The 25,258-nt window shown below is 42.7% G+C and overlaps 20 non-coding genes across 20 annotated transcripts; all 20 read right to left on the reverse strand.

Moving 5' to 3' along the window:
* Window positions 1–404: 404 nt before the first annotated feature.
* On the reverse strand, window positions 405–476 carry trnae-uuc (transfer RNA glutamic acid (anticodon UUC)). The gene has a single exon. It is a non-coding gene; the product is annotated as a tRNA-Glu (tRNA).
* Window positions 477–949: 473 nt separating this feature from the next.
* On the reverse strand, window positions 950–1,031 carry trnal-aag (transfer RNA leucine (anticodon AAG)). Its single transcript has one exon. It is a non-coding gene; the product is annotated as a tRNA-Leu (tRNA).
* Window positions 1,032–2,864: 1,833 nt separating this feature from the next.
* On the reverse strand, window positions 2,865–2,946 carry trnal-uag (transfer RNA leucine (anticodon UAG)). Its single transcript has one exon. It is a non-coding gene; the product is annotated as a tRNA-Leu (tRNA).
* Window positions 2,947–3,513: 567 nt separating this feature from the next.
* trnae-uuc (transfer RNA glutamic acid (anticodon UUC)) lies at window positions 3,514–3,585 on the reverse strand. The gene has a single exon. It is a non-coding gene; the product is annotated as a tRNA-Glu (tRNA).
* A 473-nt stretch (window positions 3,586–4,058) lies between these two features.
* On the reverse strand, window positions 4,059–4,140 carry trnal-aag (transfer RNA leucine (anticodon AAG)). The gene has a single exon. It is a non-coding gene; the product is annotated as a tRNA-Leu (tRNA).
* Window positions 4,141–5,973: 1,833 nt separating this feature from the next.
* trnal-uag (transfer RNA leucine (anticodon UAG)) lies at window positions 5,974–6,055 on the reverse strand. Its single transcript has one exon. It is a non-coding gene; the product is annotated as a tRNA-Leu (tRNA).
* Window positions 6,056–6,622: 567 nt separating this feature from the next.
* On the reverse strand, window positions 6,623–6,694 carry trnae-uuc (transfer RNA glutamic acid (anticodon UUC)). The gene has a single exon. It is a non-coding gene; the product is annotated as a tRNA-Glu (tRNA).
* Window positions 6,695–7,087: 393 nt separating this feature from the next.
* trnal-uag (transfer RNA leucine (anticodon UAG)) lies at window positions 7,088–7,169 on the reverse strand. Its single transcript has one exon. It is a non-coding gene; the product is annotated as a tRNA-Leu (tRNA).
* A 567-nt stretch (window positions 7,170–7,736) lies between these two features.
* Window positions 7,737–7,808, reverse strand: trnae-uuc (transfer RNA glutamic acid (anticodon UUC)). Its single transcript has one exon. It is a non-coding gene; the product is annotated as a tRNA-Glu (tRNA).
* A 473-nt stretch (window positions 7,809–8,281) lies between these two features.
* Window positions 8,282–8,363, reverse strand: trnal-aag (transfer RNA leucine (anticodon AAG)). Its single transcript has one exon. It is a non-coding gene; the product is annotated as a tRNA-Leu (tRNA).
* A 1,833-nt stretch (window positions 8,364–10,196) lies between these two features.
* trnal-uag (transfer RNA leucine (anticodon UAG)) lies at window positions 10,197–10,278 on the reverse strand. The gene has a single exon. It is a non-coding gene; the product is annotated as a tRNA-Leu (tRNA).
* A 567-nt stretch (window positions 10,279–10,845) lies between these two features.
* On the reverse strand, window positions 10,846–10,917 carry trnae-uuc (transfer RNA glutamic acid (anticodon UUC)). The gene has a single exon. It is a non-coding gene; the product is annotated as a tRNA-Glu (tRNA).
* A 473-nt stretch (window positions 10,918–11,390) lies between these two features.
* trnal-aag (transfer RNA leucine (anticodon AAG)) lies at window positions 11,391–11,472 on the reverse strand. Its single transcript has one exon. It is a non-coding gene; the product is annotated as a tRNA-Leu (tRNA).
* Window positions 11,473–13,305: 1,833 nt separating this feature from the next.
* Window positions 13,306–13,387, reverse strand: trnal-uag (transfer RNA leucine (anticodon UAG)). The gene has a single exon. It is a non-coding gene; the product is annotated as a tRNA-Leu (tRNA).
* Window positions 13,388–13,954: 567 nt separating this feature from the next.
* Window positions 13,955–14,026, reverse strand: trnae-uuc (transfer RNA glutamic acid (anticodon UUC)). The gene has a single exon. It is a non-coding gene; the product is annotated as a tRNA-Glu (tRNA).
* Window positions 14,027–14,499: 473 nt separating this feature from the next.
* trnal-aag (transfer RNA leucine (anticodon AAG)) lies at window positions 14,500–14,581 on the reverse strand. Its single transcript has one exon. It is a non-coding gene; the product is annotated as a tRNA-Leu (tRNA).
* Window positions 14,582–16,414: 1,833 nt separating this feature from the next.
* trnal-uag (transfer RNA leucine (anticodon UAG)) lies at window positions 16,415–16,496 on the reverse strand. Its single transcript has one exon. It is a non-coding gene; the product is annotated as a tRNA-Leu (tRNA).
* Window positions 16,497–17,063: 567 nt separating this feature from the next.
* On the reverse strand, window positions 17,064–17,135 carry trnae-uuc (transfer RNA glutamic acid (anticodon UUC)). The gene has a single exon. It is a non-coding gene; the product is annotated as a tRNA-Glu (tRNA).
* A 473-nt stretch (window positions 17,136–17,608) lies between these two features.
* On the reverse strand, window positions 17,609–17,690 carry trnal-aag (transfer RNA leucine (anticodon AAG)). Its single transcript has one exon. It is a non-coding gene; the product is annotated as a tRNA-Leu (tRNA).
* Window positions 17,691–19,523: 1,833 nt separating this feature from the next.
* On the reverse strand, window positions 19,524–19,605 carry trnal-uag (transfer RNA leucine (anticodon UAG)). Its single transcript has one exon. It is a non-coding gene; the product is annotated as a tRNA-Leu (tRNA).
* Between the last annotated feature and the right edge of the window lie 5,653 nt (window positions 19,606–25,258).

Genomic DNA, 25,258 nt, shown 5'->3' on the forward strand with positions numbered 1-25,258 from the left:
AACCCTGATTAACAATGGGCTCTTGGCTCAGTTTCATCATTGTCCATATGCAACTTGTCATAAGCACTGATCAACAGGCAGGATCACCATTCACAGAGAGTCAAGGAACCGTTGCAATCACAGCATTGTAAGATGGCAAAAGACGTACCCTTAATGCACCCACCCTTGTTTCAAAGAAGCTCATTTGATTTTCACATAAACAGCCACCTTGACTCGCCGCTCATAATTGCAGGCCTGCTTGTGTACATCCTCATCACTGAAGACTGTACAGTCCCGATCTGAACCATTATGCCATGTGCTTAGCCTTACCTGATGTTTGCCTTCAGCCAACAACTTTGCCCTATGTAATCCATCGTGGGATTAACACAAAGAACACATTGGCTTGTGGGCACATTAAAGACATGTTCCCATACCGGGAGTTGAACCCGGGTCGCCTGGGTGAAAACCAGGAATCCTAACCGCTAGACCATATGGGATTGGTTTGGTAATGCGCCACTGTCGTGCTCGTGCTGCTGGGTTAGAACCAGGCATTCTAGCCGCTAGACCATATGGGACTGCTCCACTGTCATGAAATCAAGGATACTCTTGTCACTCTGCAGCCTTGGTGAGACCAACATAGCAGCACCTTAATCAATTCTCCAGCAGTTGCAGGTTCTGCTCAAAAGCACATTACAAGGGAGTGGACTGGACTTGAAGCACACTTGAGTGGCATGTGGGAAAGTCCACTAACCAGTCAGTGATGAGACCATGAACAAAAAGACATGAAAAACATGCAAGTTGTAAATGACTTTACAGCACGTGCCTAATGTGGTTTGGAAGAATTGCTCCTGATGGGTTTCCTGCATGTTTGGACTTGACAGACATTCTATAACAGATTTGATTTCCACTGCAGCCCTTACAATTTATTGGTAAGGCATGGAAGAAACAAAACTTTGCCTCTAGAACACTATGGCAGCAGTGGGATTCGAACCCACGCCTCCGAAGAGACTGGAGCCTTAATCCAGCACCTTAGACCGCTCGGTCATGCTACCAATGCGAGTAAGGACCTCATCGCAAAAATCTGGATAGTAAAACTTGAAAAGTGCAGCACAAAATAGAAGCCCAGAACATTCAGTGATGCTCTTGCTGTTTTAGAAAAACATGTTTAATACTTGCCTGAATGTTTTTGGATACAATAGCATCTGCCTGCCCTGGTTAAACTCTTATTGCAGCAATAGGATTTCAACCCACATGTGTGAGGAGCCTGGAGTCTTAACCCAGATCCTTAGACCACACAATCTAACACCTTACAATGCGGTGGACTTGAAGCACACTTGAGTAGCCACTAACCAGTCAGTGTTGACACTGTGAATAAAAATATATGAAACACCTGCACATTGTAAATGACTTTTGCAAAAGAATTTCTTTTATTCATGTATTAATCGCATTATTATAAAAACAAACAATATCCTGCTCACTCTTCTGTTAATCTTCTTCTCCACTGATGCCTTACAAAAGCCGAAGCTATTGTTGCCTGTCTGTACTTCAACATCATTAGTGAAAGGTCAAAATGACTGACCATGAGAGACGTGAGACCGTCTCTGGAAGGCTCTGATTCTTCTATTGAAGTTGGACTTGAAGTGGATTGGACTTGAGAGTTTTATTTCTTGAACATCTGTAAATTGTATTCAACAGATATTAACTGAAATGGAACTAGGGCAAGAGCATAGTCTCATGTAACACACACTCGTGTTACATTTGTACCACAAGGTAACCAAGTAAGTTATTACAAAGATATTCCTATTTACAACGATGGGCTAGGGAAAGGTAGAAATGAGAGTATTTAAAAAGAAGTATCAAAAGTTAACCCTGTATTCCTGAGAATTCTTTTAGAATGTTTCGAATTCACAAGAGCTATTTTAGGATTTTTGAGAGTTCTATTAGAATGTTCCAGATTCCTGAGAATCCTTTTAGGATGTTCCAAATTCCTCCAAATAATTCTCAATGACACATTGCAACACCAAGTTTTATTATAGTCACACATTGCAATAGAGTTTTCTGGGTAATTGACCAAGTCTGGTGGCATTACCTCCAAAGCTTATAGAAGTTTCTGCTAACAGCAGCTACATTGTCAGGAACAGCACCTACCAACAGAAATCCTCAACAGCTCACCTCACTATCATAACCGAGCAATATTATTGTCAAATGTTGATGTTATTCACCTACAAAAACTCCTGGCTGTCCGTTGCTGTCATGGGGTGCGGAGGGTTAAATAGCAGCGCACATCTGAAAATAGCTTAACATACTCATGGTCCCTTTGTGGTTGTATAATACCTTGGTGCCACTGGATTTCAGCATGTCTCTCACACTCATACTGGTAACAGATGGTATCTCAGGATGTTTGAGGGAAGCATTCACACATAAAGGACCCAGAGTGGGGGGAGGAGTCTTTTGTCTCCTTCTCCACTGTAAGAGGTTGCAAGGGAGTGTGAAACTTTCTTTGGGGGTGGGGGTACCAAAGGTGTGAAAACAGCTGTGTACTGCCTTTAGTTCCTGTAAGAGGTATGTAACTGAAGGCCATGCTAGACTCAGTTAGGGACTCTGCCCATCGTCTGCCCCGCAATGATGCATTCCTTCACCAAGCTTGGCTTCTGTTCTTGTTATTATTAAAGAATGTTAGCTACCACTGACCGCTTGTCTGGAGGCTTTATTGAATGGAAAACTTGCACAACACCTAACATCACCCTGGTTTGGAAGAATTGCTCTTGATGAGATTCCTGCTTGATTGTACTTGACAGACATTCTGTAACAGATTTGAGTTCCACTGCAGCCCTTACAATTTATTGGTAGGGGATGGAAGAAACACGAAAAGAACCTGAAGACTATGGCAGCAGTGGGATTCGAAGCCACGCCTCCGAAGAGACTGGAGCCTAAATCCAGCACCTTAGACCGCTCGGTCATGCTACCATTGCGAGTGAGGACCTCATCGCAAAAATCTAGACAGTAAAACTTGAAAAAGTGCAGCACAAAATAGGAGCTCAGAACATTCAGTGATGCTCTTGTTGTTGTAGAAAAACATGTTTAATACTTTTTGGACACAAAAACATCTGCCTGTCCTGGTTAAAACCTGTTCATCAACCCTGATTAACAATGGGCTCTTGGCTCAGTTTCATCATTGTCCATATGCAACTTGTCATAAGCACTGATCAACAGGCAGGATCACCATTCACAGAGAGTCAAGGAACGGTTGCAATCACAGCATTGTAAGATGGCAAAAGACGTACCCTTAATGCACCCACCCTTGTTTCAAAGAAGCTCATTTGATTTTCACATAAACAGCCACCTTGACTCGCCGCTCATAATTGCAGGCCTGCTTTTGTACATCCTCATCACTGAAGACTGTACAGTCCTGATCTGAACCATTATGCCATGTGCTTAGCTGATGTTTGCCTTCAGCCAACAACTTTGCCCCATTTAATCCATCGTGGGATTAACACAAAGAACACATTGGCTTGTGGGCACATTAAAGACATGTTCCCATACCGGGAGTTGAACCCGGGTCGCCTGGGTGAAAACCAGGAATCCTAACCGCTAGACCATATGGGATTGGTTTGGTAATGCGCCACTGTCGTGCTCGTGCTGCTGGGTTAGAACCAGGCATTCTAGCCGCTAGACCATATGGGACTGCTCCACTGTCATGAAATCAAGGATACTCTTGTCACTCTGCAGCCTTGGTGAGACCAACATAGCAGCACCTTAATCAATTCTCCAGCAGTTGCAGGTTCTGCTCAAAAGCACATTACAAGGGAGTGGACTGGACTTGAAGCACACTTGAGTGGCATGTGGGAAAGTCCACTAACCAGTCAGTGATGAGACCATGAACAAAAAGACATGAAAAACATGCAAGTTGTAAATGACTTTACAGCACGTGCCTAATGTGGTTTGGAAGAATTGCTCCTGATGGGTTTCCTGCATGTTTGGACTTGACAGACATTCTATAACAGATTTGATTTCCACTGCAGCCCTTACAATTTATTGGTAAGGCATGGAAGAAACAAAACTTTGCCGCTAGAACACTATGGCAGCAGTGGGATTCGAACCCACGCCTCCGAAGAGACTGGAGCCTTAATCCAGCACCTTAGACCGCTCGGTCATGCTACCAATGCGAGTAAGGACCTCATCGCAAAAATCTAGATAGTAAAACTTGAAAAGTGCAGCACAAAATAGAAGCCCAGAACATTCAGTGATGCTCTTGCTGTTTTAGAAAAACATGTTTAATACTTGCCTGAATGTTTTTGGATACAATAGCATCTGCCTGCCCTGGTTAAACTCTTATTGCAGCAATAGGATTTCAACCCACATGTGTGAGGAGCCTGGAGTCTTAACCCAGCTCCTTAGACCACACAATCTAACACCTTACAATGCGGTGGACTTGAAGCACACTTGAGTAGCCACTAACCAGTCAGTGTTGACACTGTGAATAAAAATATATGAAACACCTGCACATTGTAAATGACTTTTGCAAAAGAATTTCTTTTATTCATGTATTAATCGCATTATTATAAAAACAAACAATATCCTGCTCACTCTTCTGTTAATCTTCTTCTCCACTGATGCCTTACAAAAGCCGAAGCTATTGTTGCCTATCTGTACTTCAACATCATTAGTGAAAGGTCAAAATGACTGACCATGAGAGACGTGAGACCGTCTCTGGAAGGCTCTGATTCTTCTATTGAAGTTGGACTTGAAGTGGATTGGACTTGAGAGTTTTATTTCTTGAACATCTGTAAATTGTATTCAACAGATATTAACTGAAATGGAACTAGGGCAAGAGCATAGTCTCATGTAACACACACTCGTGTTACATTTGTACCACAAGGTAACCAAGTAAGTTATTACAAAGATATTCCTATTTACAACGATGGGCTAGGGAAAGGTAGAAATGAGAGTATTTAAAAAGAAGTATCAAAAGTTAACCCTGTATTCCTGAGAATTCTTTTAGAATGTTTCGAATTCACAAGAGCTATTTTAGGATTTTTGAGAGTTCTATTAGAATGTTCCAGATTCCTGAGAATCCTTTTAGGATGTTCCAAATTCCTCCAAATAATTCTCAATGACACATTGCAACACCAAGTTTTATTATAGTCACACATTGCAATAGAGTTTTCTGGGTAATTGACCAAGTCTGGTGGCATTACCTCCAAAGCTTATAGAAGTTTCTGCTAACAGCAGCTACATTGTCAGGAACAGCACCTACCAACAGATATCCTCAACAGCTCACCTCACTATCATAACCGAGCAATATTATTGTCAAATGTTGATGTTATTCACCTACAAAAACTCCTGGCTGTCCGTTGCTATCATGGGGTGCGGAGGGTTAAATAGCAGCGCACATCTGAAAATAGCTTAACATACTCATGGTCCCTTTGTGGTTGTATAATACCTTGGTGCCACTGGATTTCAGCATGTCTCTCACACTCATACTGGTAACAGATGGTATCTCAGGATGTTTGAGGGAAGCATTCACACACAAAGGACCCAGAGTGGGGGGAGGAGTCTTTTGTCTCCTTCTCCACTGTAAGAGGTGGCAAGGGAGTGTGAAACTTTCTTTGGGGGTGGGGGTACCAAAGGTGTGAAAACAGCTGTGTACTGCCTTTAGTTCCTGTAAGAGGTATGTAACTGAAGGCCATGCTAGACTCAGTTAGGGACTCTGCCCATCGTCTGCCCCGCAATGATGCATTCCTTCACCAAGCTTGGCTTCTGTTCTTGTTATTATTAAAGAATGTTAGCTACCACTGACCGCTTGTCTGGAGGCTTTATTGAATGGAAAACTTGCACAACACCTAACATCACCCTGGTTTGGAAGAATTGCTCTTGATGAGATTCCTGCTTGATTGTACTTGACAGACATTCTGTAACAGATTTGAGTTCCACTGCAGCCCTTACAATTTATTGGTAGGGGATGGAAGAAACACGAAAAGAACCTGAAGACTATGGCAGCAGTGGGATTCGAACCCACGCCTCTGAAGAGACTGGAGCCTAAATCCAGCACCTTAGACCGCTCGGTCATGCTACCATTGCGAGTGAGGACCTCATCGCAAAAATCTAGACAGTAAAACTTGAAAAAGTGCAGCACAAAATAGGAGCTCAGAACATTCAGTGATGCTCTTGTTGTTGTAGAAAAACATGTTTAATACTTTTTGGACACAAAAACATCTGCCTGTCCTGGTTAAAACCTGTTCATCAACCCTGATTAACAATGGGCTCTTGGCTCAGTTTCATCATTGTCCATATGCAACTTGTCATAAGCACTGATCAACAGGCAGGATCACCATTCACAGAGAGTCAAGGAACGGTTGCAATCACAGCATTGTAAGATGGCAAAAGACATACCCTTAATGCACCCACCCTTGTTTCAAAGAAGCTCATTTGATTTTCACATAAACAGCCACCTTGACTCGCCGCTCATAATTGCAGGCCTGCTTGTGTACATCCTCATCACTGAAGACTGTACAGTCCTGATCTGAACCATTATGCCATGTGCTTAGCTGATGTTTGCCTTCAGCCAACAACTTTGCCCCATTTAATCCATCGTGGGATTAACACAAAGAACACATTGGCTTGTGGGCACATTAAAGACATGTTCCCATACCGGGAGTTGAACCCGGGTCGCCTGGGTGAAAACCAGGAATCCTAACCGCTAGACCATATGGGACTGCTCCACTGTCATGAAATCAAGGATACTCTTGTCACTCTGCAGCCTTGGTGAGACCAACATAGCAGCACCTTAATCAATTCTCCAGCAGTTGCAGGTTCTGCTCAAAAGCACATTACAAGGGAGTGGACTGGACTTGAAGCACACTTGAGTGGCATGTGGGAAAGTCCACTAACCAGTCAGTGATGAGACCATGAACAAAAAGACATGAAAAACATGCAAGTTGTAAATGACTTTACAGCACGTGCCTAATGTGGTTTGGAAGAATTGCTCTTGATGGGTTTCCTGCATGTTTGGACTTGACAGACATTCTATAACAGATTTGATTTCCACTGCAGCCCTTACAATTTATTGGTAAGGCATGGAAGAAACACGAAAAGAACCTGAAGACTATGGCAGCAGTGGGATTCGAACCCACGCCTCTGAAGAGACTGGAGCCTAAATCCAGCACCTTAGACCGCTCGGTCATGCTACCATTGCGAGTGAGGACCTCATCGCAAAAATCTAGACAGTAAAACTTGAAAAAGTGCAGCACAAAATAGGAGCTCAGAACATTCAGTGATGCTCTTGTTGTTGTAGAAAAACATGTTTAATACTTTTTGGACACAAAAACATCTGCCTGTCCTGGTTAAAACCTGTTCATCAACCCTGATTAACAATGGGCTCTTGGCTCAGTTTCATCATTGTCCATATGCAACTTGTCATAAGCACTGATCAACAGGCAGGATGACCATTCACAGAGAGTCAAGGAACGGTTGCAATCACAGCATTGTAAGATGGCAAGAGACGTACCCTTAATGCACCCACCCTTGTTTCAAAGAAGCTCATTTGATTTTCACATAAACAGCCACCTTGACTCGCCGCTCATAATTGCAGGCCTGCTTTTGTACATCCTCATCACTGAAGACTGTACAGTCCTGATCTGAACCATTATGCCATGTGCTTAGCTGATGTTTGCCTTCAGCCAACAACTTTGCCCCATTTAATCCATCGTGGGATTAACACAAAGAACACATTGGCTTGTGGGCACATTAAAGACATGTTCCCATACCGGGAGTTGAACCCAGGTCGCCTGGGTGAAAACCAGGAATCCTAACCGCTAGACCATATGGGATTGGTTTGGTAATGCGCCACTGTCGTACTCGTGCTGCTGGGTTAGAACCAGGCATTCTAGCCGCTAGACCATATGGGACTGCTCCACTGTCATGAAATCAAGGATACTCTTGTCACTCTGCAGCCTTGGTGAGACCAACATAGCAGCACCTTAATCAATTCTCCAGCAGTTGCAGGTTCTGCTCAAAAGCACATTACAAGGGAGTGGACTGGACTTGAAGCACACTTGAGTGGCATGTGGGAAAGTCCACTAACCAGTCAGTGATGAGACCATGAACAAAAAGACATGAAAAACATGCAAGTTGTAAATGACTTTACAGCACGTGCCTAATGTGGTTTGGAAGAATTGCTCCTGATGGGTTTCCTGCATGTTTGGACTTGACAGACATTCTATAACAGATTTGATTTCCACTGCAGCCCTTACAATTTATTGGTAAGGCATGGAAGAAACAAAACTTTGCCGCTAGAACACTATGGCAGCAGTGGGATTCGAACCCACGCCTCCGAAGAGACTGGAGCCTTAATCCAGCACCTTAGACCGCTCGGTCATGCTACCAATGCGAGTAAGGACCTCATCGCAAAAATCTAGACAGTAAAACTTGAAAAGTGCAGCACAAAATAGAAGCCCAGAACATTCAGTGATGCTCTTGCTGTTTTAGAAAAACATGTTTAATACTTGCCTGAATGTTTTTGGATACAATAGCATCTGCCTGCCCTGGTTAAACTCTTATTGCAGCAATAGGATTTCAACCCACATGTGTGAGGAGCCTGGAGTCTTAACCCAGATCCTTAGACCACACAATCTAACACCTTACAATGCGGTGGACTTGAAGCACACTTGAGTAGCCACTAACCAGTCAGTGTTGACACTGTGAATAAAAATATATGAAACACCTGCACATTGTAAATGACTTTTGCAAAAGAATTTCTTTTATTCATGTATTAATCGCATTATTATAAAAACAAACAATATCCTGCTCACTCTTCTGTTAATCTTCTTCTCCACTGATGCCTTACAAAAGCCGAAGCTATTGTTGCCTATCTGTACTTCAACATCATTAGTGAAAGGTCAAAATGACTGACCATGAGAGACGTGAGACCGTCTCTGGAAGGCTCTGATTCTTCTATTGAAGTTGGACTTGAAGTGGATTGGACTTGAGAGTTTTATTTCTTGAACATCTGTAAATTGTATTCAACAGATATTAACTGAAATGGAACTAGGGCAAGAGCATAGTCTCATGTAACACACACTCGTGTTACATTTGTACCACAAGGTAACCAAGTAAGTTATTACAAAGATATTCCTATTTACAACGATGGGCTAGGGAAAGGTAGAAATGAGAGTATTTAAAAAGAAGTATCAAAAGTTAACCCTGTATTCCTGAGAATTCTTTTAGAATGTTTCGAATTCACAAGAGCTATTTTAGGATTTTTGAGAGTTCTATTAGAATGTTCCAGATTCCTGAGAATCCTTTTAGGATGTTCCAAATTCCTCCAAATAATTCTCAATGACACATTGCAACACCAAGTTTTATTATAGTCACACATTGCAATAGAGTTTTCTGGGTAATTGACCAAGTCTGGTGGCATTACCTCCAAAGCTTATAGAAGTTTCTGCTAACAGCAGCTACATTGTCAGGAACAGCACCTACCAACAGATATCCTCAACAGCTCACCTCACTATCATAACCGAGCAATATTATTGTCAAATGTTGATGTTATTCACCTACAAAAACTCCTGGCTGTCCGTTGCTGTCATGGGGTGCGGAGGGTTAAATAGCAGCGCACATCTGAAAATAGCTTAACATACTCATGGTCCCTTTGTGGTTGTATAATACCTTGGTGCCACTGGATTTCAGCATGTCTCTCACACTCATACTGGTAACAGATGGTATCTCAGGATGTTTGAGGGAAGCATTCACACACAAAGGACCCAGAGTGGGGGGAGGAGTCTTTTGTCTCCTTCTCCACTGTAAGAGGTGGCAAGGGAGTGTGAAACTTTCTTTGGGGGTGGGGGTACCAAAGGTGTGAAAACAGCTGTGTACTGCCTTTAGTTCCTGTAAGAGGTATGTAACTGAAGGCCATGCTAGACTCAGTTAGGGACTCTGCCCATCGTCTGCCCCGCAATGATGCATTCCTTCACCAAGCTTGGCTTCTGTTCTTGTTATTATTAAAGAATGTTAGCTACCACTGACCGCTTGTCTGGAGGCTTTATTGAATGGAAAACTTGCACAACACCTAACATCACCCTGGTTTGGAAGAATTGCTCTTGATGAGATTCCTGCTTGATTGTACTTGACAGACATTCTGTAACAGATTTGAGTTCCACTGCAGCCCTTACAATTTATTGGTAGGGGATGGAAGAAACACGAAAAGAACCTGAAGACTATGGCAGCAGTGGGATTCGAACCCACGCCTCTGAAGAGACTGGAGCCTAAATCCAGCACCTTAGACCGCTCGGTCATGCTACCATTGCGAGTGAGGACCTCATCGCAAAAATCTAGACAGTAAAACTTGAAAAAGAGCAGCACAAAATAGGAGCTCAGAACATTCAGTGATGCTCTTACTGTTGTAGAAAAACATGTTTAATACTTTTTGGACACAAAAACATCTGCCTGTCCTGGTTAAAACCTGTTCATCAACCCTGATTAACAATGGGCTCTTGGCTCAGTTTCATCATTGTCCATATGCAACTTGTCATAAGCACTGATCAACAGGCAGGATGACCATTCACAGAGAGTCAAGGAACGGTTGCAATCACAGCATTGTAAGATGGCAAAAGACGTACCCTTAATGCACCCACCCTTGTTTCAAAGAAGCTCATTTGATTTTCACATAAACAGCCACCTTGACTCGCCGCTCATAATTGCAGGCCTGCTTTTGTACATCCTCATCACTGAAGACTGTACAGTCCTGATCTGAACCATTATGCCATGTGCTTAGCTGATGTTTGCCTTCAGCCAACAACTTTGCCCCATTTAATCCATCGTGGGATTAACACAAAGAACACATTGGCTTGTGGGCACATTAAAGACATGTTCCCATACCGGGAGTTGAACCCAGGTCGCCTGGGTGAAAACCAGGAATCCTAACCGCTAGACCATATGGGATTGGTTTGGTAATGCGCCACTGTCGTGCTCGTGCTGCTGGGTTAGAACCAGGCATTCTAGCCGCTAGACCATATGGGACTGCTCCACTGTCATGAAATCAAGGATACTCTTGTCACTCTGCAGCCTTGGTGAGACCAACATAGCAGCACCTTAATCAATTCTCCAGCAGTTGCAGGTTCTGCTCAAAAGCACATTACAAGGGAGTGGACTGGACTTGAAGCACACTTGAGTGGCATGTGGGAAAGTCCACTAACCAGTCAGTGATGAGACCATGAACAAAAAGACATGAAAAACATGCAAGTTGTAAATGACTTTACAGCACGTGCCTAATGTGGTTTGGAAGAATTGCTCCTGATGGGTTTCCTGCATGTTTGGACTTGACAGACATTCTATAACAGATTTGATTTCCACTGCAGCCCTTACAATTTATTGGTAAGGCATGGAAGAAACAAAACTTTGCCGCTAGAACACTATGGCAGCAGTGGGATTCGAACCCACGCCTCCGAAGAGACTGGAGCCTTAATCCAGCACCTTAGACCGCTCGGTCATGCTACCAATGCGAGTAAGGACCTCATCGCAAAAATCTAGACAGTAAAACTTGAAAAGTGCAGCACAAAATAGAAGCCCAGAACATTCAGTGATGCTCTTGCTGTTTTAGAAAAACATGTTTAATACTTGCCTGAATGTTTTTGGATACAATAGCATCTGCCTGCCCTGGTTAAACTCTTATTGCAGCAATAGGATTTCAACCCACATGTGTGAGGAGCCTGGAGTCTTAACCCAGATCCTTAGACCACACAATCTAACACCTTACAATGCGGTGGACTTGAAGCACACTTGAGTAGCCACTAACCAGTCAGTGTTGACACTGTGAATAAAAATATATGAAACACCTGCACATTGTAAATGACTTTTGCAAAAGAATTTCTTTTATTCATGTATTAATCGCATTATTATAAAAACAAACAATATCCTGCTCACTCTTCTGTTAATCTTCTTCTCCACTGATGCCTTACAAAAGCCGAAGCTATTGTTGCCTATCTGTACTTCAACATCATTAGTGAAAGGTCAAAATCACTGACCATGAGAGACGTGAGACCGTCTCTGGAAGGCTCTGATTCTTCTATTGAAGTTGGACTTGAAGTGGATTGGACTTGAGAGTTTTATTTCTTGAACATCTGTAAATTGTATTCAACAGATATTAACTGAAATGGAACTAGGGCAAGAGCATAGTCTCATGTAACACACACTCGTGTTACATTTGTACCACAAGGTAACCAAGTAAGTTATTACAAAGATATTCCTATTTACAACGATGGGCTAGGGAAAGGTAGAAATGAGAGTATTTAAAAAGAAGTATCAAAAGTTAACCCTGTATTCCTGAGAATTCTTTTAGAATGTTTCGAATTCACAAGAGCTATTTTAGGATTTTTGAGAGTTCTATTAGAATGTTCCAGATTCCTGAGAATCCTTTTAGGATGTTCCAAATTCCTCCAAATAATTCTCAATGACACATTGCAACACCAAGTTTTATTATAGTCACACATTGCAATAGAGTTTTCTGGGTAATTGACCAAGTCTGGTGGCATTACCTCCAAAGCTTATAGAAGTTTCTGCTAACAGCAGCTACATTGTCAGGAACAGCACCTACCAACAGAAATCCTCAACAGCTCACCTCACTATCATAACCGAGCAATATTATTGTCAAATGTTGATGTTATTCACCTACAAAAACTCCTGGCTGTCCGTTGCTGTCATGGGGTGCGGAGGGTTAAATAGCAGCGCACATCTGAAAATAGCTTAACATACTCATGGTCCCTTTGTGGTTGTATAATACCTTGGTGCCACTGGATTTCAGCATGTCTCTCACACTCATACTGGTAACAGATGGTATCTCAGGATGTTTGAGGGAAGCATTCACACACAAAGGACCCAGAGTGGGGGGAGGAGTCTTTTGTCTCCTTCTCCACTGTAAGAGGTGGCAAGGGAGTGTGAAACTTTCTTTGGGGGTGGGGGTACCAAAGGTGTGAAAACAGCTGTGTACTGCCTTTAGTTCCTGTAAGAGGTATGTAACTGAAGGCCATGCTAGACTCAGTTAGGGACTCTGCCCATCGTCTGCCCCGCAATGATGCATTCCTTCACCAAGCTTGGCTTCTGTTCTTGTTATTATTAAAGAATGTTAGCTACCACTGACCGCTTGTCTGGAGGCTTTATTGAATGGAAAACTTGCACAACACCTAACATCACCCTGGTTTGGAAGAATTGCTCTTGATGAGATTCCTGCTTGATTGTACTTGACAGACATTCTGTAACAGATTTGAGTTCCACTGCAGCCCTTACAATTTATTGGTAGGGGATGGAAGAAACACGAAAAGAACCTGAAGACTATGGCAGCAGTGGGATTCGAACCCACGCCTCCGAAGAGACTGGAGCCTAAATCCAGCACCTTAGACCGCTCGGTCATGCTACCATTGCGAGTGAGGACCTCATCGCAAAAATCTAGACAGTAAAACTTGAAAAAGAGCAGCACAAAATAGGAGCTCAGAACATTCAGTGATGCTCTTACTGTTGTAGAAAAACATGTTTAATACTTTTTGGACACAAAAACATCTGCCTGTCCTGGTTAAAACCTGTTCATCAACCCTGATTAACAATGGGCTCTTGGCTCAGTTTCATCATTGTCCATATGCAACTTGTCATAAGCACTGATCAACAGGCAGGATGACCATTCACAGAGAGTCAAGGAACGGTTGCAATCACAGCATTGTAAGATGGCAAAAGACGTACCCTTAATGCACCCACCCTTGTTTCAAAGAAGCTCATTTGATTTTCACATAAACAGCCACCTTGACTCGCCGCTCATAATTGCAGGCCTGCTTGTGTACATCCTCATCACTGAAGACTGTACAGTCCTGATCTGAACCGTTATGCCATGTGCTTAGCTGATGTTTGCCTTCAGCCAACAACTTTGCCCCATTTAATCCATCGTGAGATTAACACAAAGAACACATTGGCTTGTGGGCACATTAAAGACATGTTCCCATACCGGGAGTTGAACCCGGGTCGCCTGGGTGAAAACCAGGAATCCTAACCGCTAGACCATATGGGATTGGTTTGGTAATGCGCCACTGTCGTGCTCGTGCTGCTGGGTTAGAACCAGGCATTCTAGCCGCTAGACCATATGGGACTGCTCCACTGTCATGAAATCAAGGATACTCTTGTCACTCTGCAGCCTTGGTGAGACCAACATAGCAGCACCTTAATCAATTCTCCAGCAGTTGCAGGTTCTGCTCAAAAGCACATTACAAGGGAGTGGACTGGACTTGAAGCACACTTGAGTGGCATGTGGGAAAGTCCACTAACCAGTCAGTGATGAGGCCATGAACAAAAAGACATGAAAAACATGCAAGTTGTAAATGACTTTACAGCACGTGCCTAATGTGGTTTGGAAGAATTGCTCCTGATGGGTTTCCTGCATGTTTGGACTTGACAGACATTCTATAACAGATTTGATTTCCACTGCAGCCCTTACAATTTATTGGTAAGGCATGGAAGAAACAAAACTTTGCCTCTAGAACACTATGGCAGCAGTGGGATTCGAACCCACGCCTCCGAAGAGACTGGAGCCTTAATCCAGCACCTTAGACCGCTCGGTCATGCTACCAATGCGAGTAAGGACCTCATCGCAAAAATCTGGATAGTAAAACTTGAAAAGTGCAGCACAAAATAGAAGCCCAGAACATTCAGTGATGCTCTTACTGTTGTAGAAAAACATGTTTAATACTTGCCTGAATGTTTTTGGATACAATAGCATCTGCCTGCCCTGGTTAAACTCTTATTGCAGCAATAGGATTTCAACCCACATGTGTGAGGAGCCTGGAGTCTTAACCCAGATCCTTAGACCACACAATCTAACACCTTACAATGCGGTGGACTTGAAGCACACTTGAGTAGCCACTAACCAGTCAGTGTTGACACTGTGAATAAAAATATATGAAACACCTGCACATTGTAAATGACTTTTGCAAAAGAATTTCTTTTATTCATGTATTAATCGCATTATTATAAAAACAAACAATATCCTGCTCACTCTTCTGTTAATCTTCTTCTCCACTGATGCCTTACAAAAGCCGAAGCTATTGTTGCCTATCTGTACTTCAACATCATTAGTGAAAGGTCAAAATGACTGACCATGAGAGACGTGAGACCGTCTCTGGAAGGCTCTGATTCTTCTATTGAAGTTGGACTTGAAGTGGATTGGACTTGAGAGTTTTATTTCTTGAACATCTGTAAATTGTATTCAACAGATATTAACTGAAATGGAACTAGGGCAAGAGCATAGTCTCATGTAACACACACTCGTGTTACATTTGTACCACAAGGTAACCAAGTAAGTTATTACAAAGATATTCCTATTTACAACGATGGGCTAGGGAAAGGTAGAAATGAGAGTATTTAAAAAGAAGTATCAAAAGTTAACCCTGTATTCCTGAGAATTCTTTTAGAATGTTTCGAATTCACAAGAGCTATTTTAGGATTTTTGAGAGTTCTATTAGAATGTTCCAGATTCCTGAGAATCCTTTTAGGATGTTCCAAATTCCTCCAAATAATTCTCAATGACACATTGCAACACCAAGTTTTATTATAGTCACACATTGCAATAGAGTTTTCTGGGTAATTGACCAAGTCTGGTGGCATTACCTCCAAAGCTTATAGAAGTTTCTGCTAACAGCAGCTACATTGTCAGGAACAGCACCTACCAACAGATATCCTCAACAGCTCACCTCACTATCATAACCGAGCAATATTATTGTCAAATGTTGATGTTATTCACCTACAAAAACTCCTGGCTGTCCGTTGCTGTCATGGGGTGCGGAGGGTTAAATAGCAGCGCACATCTGAAAATAGCTTAACATACTCATGGTCCCTTTGTGGTTGTATAATACCTTGGTGCCACTGGATTTCAGCATGTCTCTCACACTCATACTGGTAACAGATGGTATCTCAGGATGTTTGAGGGAAGCATTCACACACAAAGGACCCAGAGTGGGGGGAGGAGTCTTTTGTCTCCTTCTCCACTGTAAGAGGTGGCAAGGGAGTGTGAAACTTTCTTTGGGGGTGGGGGTACCAAAGGTGTGAAAACAGCTGTGTACTGCCTTTAGTTCCTGTAAGAGGTATGTAACTGAAGGCCATGCTAGACTCAGTTAGGGACTCTGCCCATCGTCTGCCCCGCAATGATGCATTCCTTCACCAAGCTTGGCTTCTGTTCTTGTTATTATTAAAGAATGTTAGCTACCACTGACCGCTTGTCTGGAGGCTTTATTGAATGGAAAACTTGCACAACACCTAACATCACCCTGGTTTGGAAGAATTGCTCTTGATGAGATTCCTGCTTGATTGTACTTGACAGACATTCTGTAACAGATTTGAGTTCCACTGCAGCCCTTACAATTTATTGGTAGGGGATGGAAGAAACACGAAAAGAACCTGAAGACTATGGCAGCAGTGGGATTCGAACCCACGCCTCTGAAGAGACTGGAGCCTAAATCCAGCACCTTAGACCGCTCGGTCATGCTACCATTGCGAGTGAGGACCTCATCGCAAAAATCTAGACAGTAAAACTTGAAAAAGTGCAGCACAAAATAGGAGCTCAGAACATTCAGTGATGCTCTTGTTGTTGTAGAAAAACATGTTTAATACTTTTTGGACACAAAAACATCTGCCTGTCCTGGTTAAAACCTGTTCATCAACCCTGATTAACAATGGGCTCTTGGCTCAGTTTCATCATTGTCCATATGCAACTTGTCATAAGCACTGATCAACAGGCAGGATCACCATTCACAGAGAGTCAAGGAACGGTTGCAATCACAGCATTGTAAGATGGCAAAAGACGTACCCTTAATGCACCCACCCTTGTTTCAAAGAAGCTCATTTGATTTTCACATAAACAGCCACCTTGACTCGCCGCTCATAATTGCAGGCCTGCTTGTGTACATCCTCATCACTGAAGACTGTACAGTCCTGATCTGAACCGTTATGCCATGTGCTTAGCTGATGTTTGCCTTCAGCCAACAACTTTGCCCCATTTAATCCATCGTGGGATTAACACAAAGAACACATTGGCTTGTGGGCACATTAAAGACATGTTCCCATACCGGGAGTTGAACCCGGGTCGCCTGGGTGAAAACCAGGAATCCTAACCGCTAGACCATATGGGATTGGTTTGGTAATGCGCCACTGTCGTGCTCGTGCTGCTGGGTTAGAACCAGGCATTCTAGCCGCTAGACCATATGGGACTGCTCCACTGTCATGAAATCAAGGATACTCTTGTCACTCTGCAGCCTTGGTGAGACCAACATAGCAGCACCTTAATCAATTCTCCAGCAGTTGCAGGTTCTGCTCAAAAGCACATTACAAGGGAGTGGACTGGACTTGAAGCACACTTGAGTGGCATGTGGGAAAGTCCACTAACCAGTCAGTGATGAGACCATGAACAAAAAGACATGAAAAACATGCAAGTTGTAAATGACTTTACAGCACGTGCCTAATGTGGTTTGGAAGAATTGCTCCTGATGGGTTTCCTGCATGTTTGGACTTGACAGACATTCTATAACAGATTTGATTTCCACTGCAGCCCTTACAATTTATTGGTAAGGCATGGAAGAAACAAAACTTTGCCACTAGAACACTATGGCAGCAGTGGGATTCGAACCCACGCCTCCGAAGAGACTGGAGCCTTAATCCAGCACCTTAGACCGCTCGGTCATGCTACCAATGCGAGTAAGGACCTCATCGCAAAAATCTAGATAGTAAAACTTGAAAAGTGCAGCACAAAATAGAAGCCCAGAACATTCAGTGATGCTCTTGCTGTTGTAGAAAAACATGTTTAATACTTGCCTGAATGTTTTTGGATACAATAGCATCTGCCTGCCCTGGTTAAACTCTTATTGCAGCAATAGGATTTCAACCCACATGTGTGAGGAGCCTGGAGTCTTAACCCAGATCCTTAGACCACACAATCTAACACCTTACAATGCGGTGGACTTGAAGCACACTTGAGTAGCCACTAACCAGTCAGTGTTGACACTGTGAATAAAAATATATGAAACACCTGCACATTGTAAATGACTTTTGCAAAAGAATTTCTTTTATTCATGTATTAATCGCATTATTATAAAAACAAACAATATCCTGCTCACTCTTCTGTTAATCTTCTTCTCCACTGATGCCTTACAAAAGCTGAAGCTATTGTTGCCTGTCTGTACTTCAACATCATTAGTGAAAGGTCAAAATGACTGACCATGAGAGATGTGAGACCGTCTCTGGAAGGCTCTGATTCTTCTATTGAAGTTGGACTTGAAGTGGATTGGACTTGAGAGTTTTATTTCTTGAACATCTGTAAATTGTATTCAACAGATATTAACTGAAATGGAACTAGGGCAAGAGCATAGTCTCATGTAACACACACTCGTGTTACATTTGTACCACAAGGTAACCAAGTAAGTTATTACAAAGATATTCCTATTTACAACGATGGGCTAGGGAAAGGTAGAAATGAGAGTATTTAAAAAGAAGTATCAAAAGTTAACCCTGTATTCCTGAGAATTCTTTTAGAATGTTTCGAATTCACAAGAGCTATTTTAGGATTTTTGAGAGTTCTATTAGAATGTTCCAGATTCCTGAGAATCCTTTTAGGATGTTCCAAATTCCTCCAAATAATTCTCAATGACACATTGCAACACCAAGTTTTATTATAGTCACACATTGCAATAGAGTTTTCTGGGTAATTGACCAAGTCTGGTGGCATTACCTCCAAAGCTTATAGAAGTTTCTGCTAACAGCAGCTACATTGTCAGGAACAGCACCTACCAACAGATATCCTCAACAGCTCACCTCACTATCATAACCGAGCAATATTATTGTCAAATGTTGATGTTATTCACCTACAAAAACTCCTGGCTGTCCGTTGCTGTCATGGGGTGCGGAGGGTTAAATAGCAGCGCACATCTGAAAATAGCTTAACATACTCATGGTCCCTTTGTGGTTGTATAATACCTTGGTGCCACTGGATTTCAGCATGTCTCTCACACTCATACTGGTAACAGATGGTATCTCAGGATGTTTGAGGGAAGCATTCACACACAAAGGACCCAGAGTGGGGGGAGGAGTCTTTTGTCTCCTTCTCCACTGTAAGAGGTGGCAAGGGAGTGTGAAACTTTCTTTGGGGGTGGGGGTACCAAAGGTGTGAAAACAGCTGTGTACTGCCTTTAGTTCCTGTAAGAGGTATGTAACTGAAGGCCATGCTAGACTCAGTTAGGGACTCTGCCCATCGTCTGCCCCGCAATGATGCATTCCTTCACCAAGCTTGGCTTCTGTTCTTGTTATTATTAAAGAATGTTAGCTACCACTGACCGCTTGTCTGGAGGCTTTATTGAATGGAAAACTTGCACAACACCTAACATCACCCTGGTTTGGAAGAATTGCTCTTGATGAGATTCCTGCTTGATTGTACTTGACAGACATTCTGTAACAGATTTGAGTTCCACTGCAGCCCTTACAATTTATTGGTAGGGGATGGAAGAAACACGAAAAGAACCTGAAGACTATGGCAGCAGTGGGATTCGAACCCACGCCTCTGAAGAGACTGGAGCCTAAATCCAGCACCTTAGACCGCTCGGTCATGCTACCATTGCGAGTGAGGACCTCATCGCAAAAATCTAGACAGTAAAACTTGAAAAAGTGCAGCACAAAATAGGAGCTCAGAACATTCAGTGATGCTCTTGTTGTTGTAGAAAAACATGTTTAATACTTTTTGGACACAAAAACATCTGCCTGTCCTGGTTAAAACCTGTTCATCAACCCTGATTAACAATGGGCTCTTGGCTCAGTTTCATCATTGTCCATATGCAACTTGTCATAAGCACTGATCAACAGGCAGGATCACCATTCACAGTTTAACTGCCATAAATGTAAATTATGTCAGTTTGTTTAATTTATTGTGTTCATTTATGTTATTTATTTTCTTTATTTATTGTTCCTTTTGGGGTAGGAACTAAGGTTCATTCTGTGTTGCACACAGGCCTTTTTAAGTGACGTAAAGGGAAGTAAAAAGCATGTGCAAGAAGCTAAGTTAATAAGTTAACTAAGGCAGAAGAAGGAATAAATAAGCAGTTTAAAGTAAAAGAAAGCTGCAAAGAAGAAGAAATTGGGAATTATTTTTGTTAAGTTTTGTTCCTGAAGCGGACTCATTCCCTCACGGTTACGTGCAGCCAGCGAGGTACGTTAACTGTGTTTGTTTATCGCGTATTTGTTAACTTGGGTTTAAATGTTTATTTGTAATATTTATGTTGGTCATTCTGTACTTTTATGTAATAACAGTTTGACGGTGGATTTTATGGTGTTTCTGAGGAGAAGTGTGACAGAAGAATAAATCCATCTGTGAATGAAGAACCGTGGTGTCGTGTATTAACTGGAGGGAGTGATAGTCAAACTCGGACCTGCCCAGACTCGCCCTATCAGCGCAAATTCGACAGCTCATCAAGACGGGAACACAGATAAGCCACTGTTTAGGACACACAGGTTCATAAGGGTTTCATGAAGAAGTCTATAAGCCAGACTCTAAAGTTTTTGGTCTGAAAAGTAACACAAGAGTTGGAAACTAAAAGGAACTGTGTATAGCCTGGCAGCCACGCTGTTTCACGTATATGAATGTGCATTTACGTAAGAGATGTAAATTCATGTTCAGCTGAATAATTATAGTTGGCTCTGAAAGGGCAGAAGTAAACTTTGTACATTTTGACAGAAATTCAGTTTGTATTTATGGTTCAGTGTCTTTTAAGAACTCTGTTAAGTGTACTTACTCTGTAATATTCTACATGTATGGGCTAACTTGAATGAGAGTGACTTCATTTAGTTAAGCTCATTCTTTCAGTATTCACAAATGTTGTTGCAGCTTGCTCTTCTATGCTGCCTGTGTATATTTGTGTCTAAATAATCAAAATGTCACATACAAGTAAAGAAGCTCAGGGTGCAGTAGCTGCTCCGGAAGAAGAGACTGAGTTAGAACAGACAGGTGAATCAAATATCGGGCAAAATATAGCACCACCTGAAGAGCCTCGTAGAAGTGAAAGAGCCCGAACATTAACAGAAAAAGGGAAAGAGTTTCAGAAAGAGCAAATCAAAGGGCTATTGCTTCGCTTTGACAGCAAATATGAACGATGGAAAGCTCTGATTAAGGTAGCTAAAAGATCTGTATTAAAACAGGATCCTAGTGACATCCTACAAGAACACATCACCAGTATTCAAAGGGAATTATCTGAGTTGAACATTGCTTATGATGATTACAGAAGAATTGATCAACCAGCCCATGACATGCGTCGCAAGATGGATAACTGCATCTCGATCACAAAGACTGTAGTACAAAATGCTCAATCTGAAATGCAGGGAACAGCGGAGGAGTTGATTTGGCCAGATAATAGTTCTGTATTCTCATCGTCAGCCTCCAGTGTTTCACTTCCTGCCTCTAATGGTTCTAAAGCTTCTTCTATTCACTCAAACGTATCTTCGCTTAGAAGACAAGAAGCTGCTGCCGAGTATGCAGCTACACAGGCTGTACTGCAGATTATGGCTGAACAAGAGGGCCACGAAGAGAAACTGCAAAACCTTGAAGCTGAAGAGAGGTTGATCATTGCAGACCAAGAAGCAGCAGCATTAGCTCGTCGTCTTGAAGGAGAAAGGGAAGAAACTGAACGTAGGCTAGAAAGAGAGAAACAAGAGGCTGCTCTCTTAAAGAAACAGCAAGAAGAGAATGCTGCAAGAAGAAGGTCTGTAGAAAACCTAAAGAGAGAACTTGAGCGTTTGGAAAATTTGAAAAGGCTGAATGCAGCCAAAGCAAGGCTTCAAGTATATGATGAGAGTGAGCTCAGTCCAGCCCAACGGAATGCTGCACAGAGCCTGGATCTACATAAGGTTATGCAGCCACTCAATCAGGTGAAGACTGAGGACCAGCACTCACAACCACCAAAGGATGCAGTGCTAACACATGTGCTCCACGATAGCACAGGAGAGCTCGTGAAGGTCTTAGCTGAGGCTATATCAGCAAATAGGCTACCCATTCCAGAGCCCACAGTTTTTAGTGGTGATCCACTCAAGTTTAATCATTGGAAGTCATCCTTCCAAACTCTTATTGAAAAGAAAAACATTCCAAGCTCGGAGAAAATATTCTTCCTCCAGAAATATGTTGGAGGAGCAGCTAGAGAGGCATTAGAAGGTTATTTTCTGATTGGTTCAGATACTGCATATGTTGCTGCATGGGAACTCCTCAATGAGCGATACGGCCAGCCTTTTATGATTGCCAAAGCCTGCCGAGACAAATTACATGCCTGGCCAAAGATAGCATCAAGAGAGAGCGCTGACTTAAGGAAATTTGTGGACTTTTTACGCAGTTGTGAATGTGCCATGGCTCACAATGAGAGTCTGCGTATTCTTGATGATGGCATTGAAAACCAAAAACTGACAGCCAAGTTGCCTGATTGGTTAAGCAGCAGATGGAACCGAAAAGCCACACAGTATCAGCTGGAGCATGGAAGGTTCCCAGATTTCAAGTATTTCGTAACTTTCCTGACTTTGGAGGCTAGTATTGCTTGTAACCCTGTTACATCTTACTATGCTTTGCGGCAAGGGGAGCCAGAAAGGACAAGATCTAAACCTCAGAATGTAGTGACCTCTAAGAACCAAGCAGCAAATGCAAGGATTTTTACAACTAACACCACTGAGAAGAGCATAAGCACATGTATGTTTTGTAAGAAAACAGGGCATGTCTTGCACAAGTGCCGTAGACTAACTGCAAGGCCAGTTGCTGACAGAGTGAAGTTCATACAAGGTGAGAAACTGTGCTTTGGCTGTTTGAGTCCTGGCCATCAATCCAAGCATTGCAGCAACCGGATGGTCTGCGACACCTGCTCAAAGCGCCACCCCACATGCTTACATGAGGGTCGCTCAAAGCAAAAGGAAAATGACGAGACAAGTTGCAGTAAAGAAAGAAAGCCACAATCGCCGCAAGACACCACTCACGAAACCACATCCAATAGAGTTGTGCATGATGGTAACAGTGCTCAGACTTCAGCAATAGTTCCTGTTTATGCATCAATGCCAAGTGATTCAAACAAAGAAGTCCTTGTCTATGCTCTGTTAGATTCACAAAGTGATTCTTCATTCATTCTTGAAGAAGTGGTAGATGCTCTTGATGTTAATGCAGAGCCAGTCAAGTTGAAGCTGTCTACAATGTCTTCCAAGGAGACAATTGTACCATGCAAAAGACTCAAAGGTCTACAAATAAGAGGGTTATCTTCTTCTAAGAAGATCACAGTGCCAACGGTCTACACTCGTGAATTCATACCTGCCAATCGTACACACATTCCAACACCAGAGACTGCAAAGGCATGGCCTCATTTAGAGCATCTTGCGGAACACATTGCCCCGCCGAAGAAATGTGAAATCGGTCTTCTTATCGGGTATAACTGTCCACAAGCACTAATGCCTAGAGAAGTTGTATGTGGTGAGGACAACCAGCCCTTCGCACAGAAAACTGACGTAGGCTGGAGCATAGTGAGCTATGGTGATCCAGGTGAACACTACAGTGATGCAATAGGAGTAAGTCACCGCATCATTGTAAAGCAAGTGACCCCTGAACCCAAAGTAACAAGTAAGTTGAAGAGCGAAGTTCATTATGTTTGCAAAACAAGAATTAAGGAGATGACTGCTCCAGAAGACATACTTAAGGTGCTGGAATCTGACTTCAGTGAAAGGCTTGGAGAAGAGACAAATCTCTCGCAAGAAGATCTCCGGTTTTTGACTAAAATGAAAGAAGAAATTAAGCACAAAGAAGACGGACATCTTGAAATGCCTCTGCCTTTTAAACAGAGCAGGCCAGAGCTACCAAATAACAAGCCAAGTGCTGTTCAACGCCTCATGTGCTTGGAAAAGAAGCTCAAGAGAGACCAGAAATATCGGAGAGACTACATGAACTTCATGGAAGACATTATCAGTCGTGGTGAAGCAGAAAAGGTCCCAGAAAAAGAGCTTGATAAACGATCAGCTTGGTATATTCCCCACCATGGCGTATACCACCCTCAAAAGCCAGAGAAACTGCGAGTGGTCTTTGATTGCTCGGCAAGATTTCAAGACATGTCATTGAATGACTACCTTCTTACAGGGCCAGAGCTCACAAACACCTTGGTGGGAGTTCTTTGTAGATTTCGAAAGGGCCCAGTCGCTATTATGTGTGATGTGGAACGAATGTTTCATCAATTCCATGTAAAGCCTGAAGACCAAGACTACTTGAGGTTCTTATGGTGGGAGAATGGTGATCTTGAGTCTCCGCCATCAGTTTTTCGGATGAAAGTCCATTTGTTTGGAGCAGCTTCCTCACCTGGCTGTGCCAATTTTGGACTTAAACATCTAGCCACAGAAGGTCAAGATCGATTTAACCAAAGCACTGTCAAGTTCATCCGAAGAAATTTTTATGTTGATGATGGACTGGTGAGTGTAAGGTCTGATGCTGAGGCAATCAAGCTGATCAAGGAAGCAAGAGAGCTTTGCAGCACAGGCAAGCTTAGACTACACAAGTTCATTTCCAACAGCAAGAAGGTATTGGAGTCAATACCAAAGGAAGAGTGTGCAGACAGTGTCAAAGAACTGGACATAGATTTAGGGGAGCCACTCCTAGAAAGAGCACTGGGCGTGCAATGGTGCGTATCCTCTGATGACTTTCAGTTCAGAGTAACTGTCAAGAAACACCCAATGACGAGAAGGGGAGTGCTATCCACAGTAGCTTCCATCTACGATCCTTTGGGTTTCGTAGCACCGTTTGTTTTGCGTGGGAAGTTGATCTTGCAACAGTTGAGTCGAGAGAAAGCTAGTTGGGATGAACCACTTTCAGAGGAGTGCAGATCACAGTGGCAGTCATGGTTACAAGATCTCCATAACTTGTGTCAAGTAAAGATTAAGAGGTGCTACATACCAGCAAGCTTCATAGATGTCAAGCAGTACGAGTTACATCACTTCTCAGATGCTAGCTTCACAGGTTATGGGGAGTGCACTTATCTAAGAGCAGTGGACTCTAATGGCAGCGTACACTGCTCACTTGTCATGGGGAAAGCACGTGTTGCCCCCACTAAGGTCACAACAGTTCCAAGGCTTGAGTTGTCTGCAGCAGTGGTTGCTGCGAAGATGGGTGCCATCTTAAAACATGAGCTCGAAATAGACAACCTTAAGGAATATTATTGGACTGATTCAAAGGTTGTTCTCGGGTACATTAATAATGATGCCAGACGCTTTCATG

The sequence above is a fragment of the Aulonocara sp. 'chitande type north' Nkhata Bay genome, linkage group LG3 (genome assembly GCF_057382095.1).
Source record: "Aulonocara sp. 'chitande type north' Nkhata Bay isolate Kocher_YH1m ecotype deep benthic linkage group LG3, A_spYH_male_GT1.1, whole genome shotgun sequence".
NCBI classification, from domain to species: domain Eukaryota; kingdom Metazoa; phylum Chordata; class Actinopteri; order Cichliformes; family Cichlidae; genus Aulonocara; species Aulonocara sp. 'chitande type north' Nkhata Bay.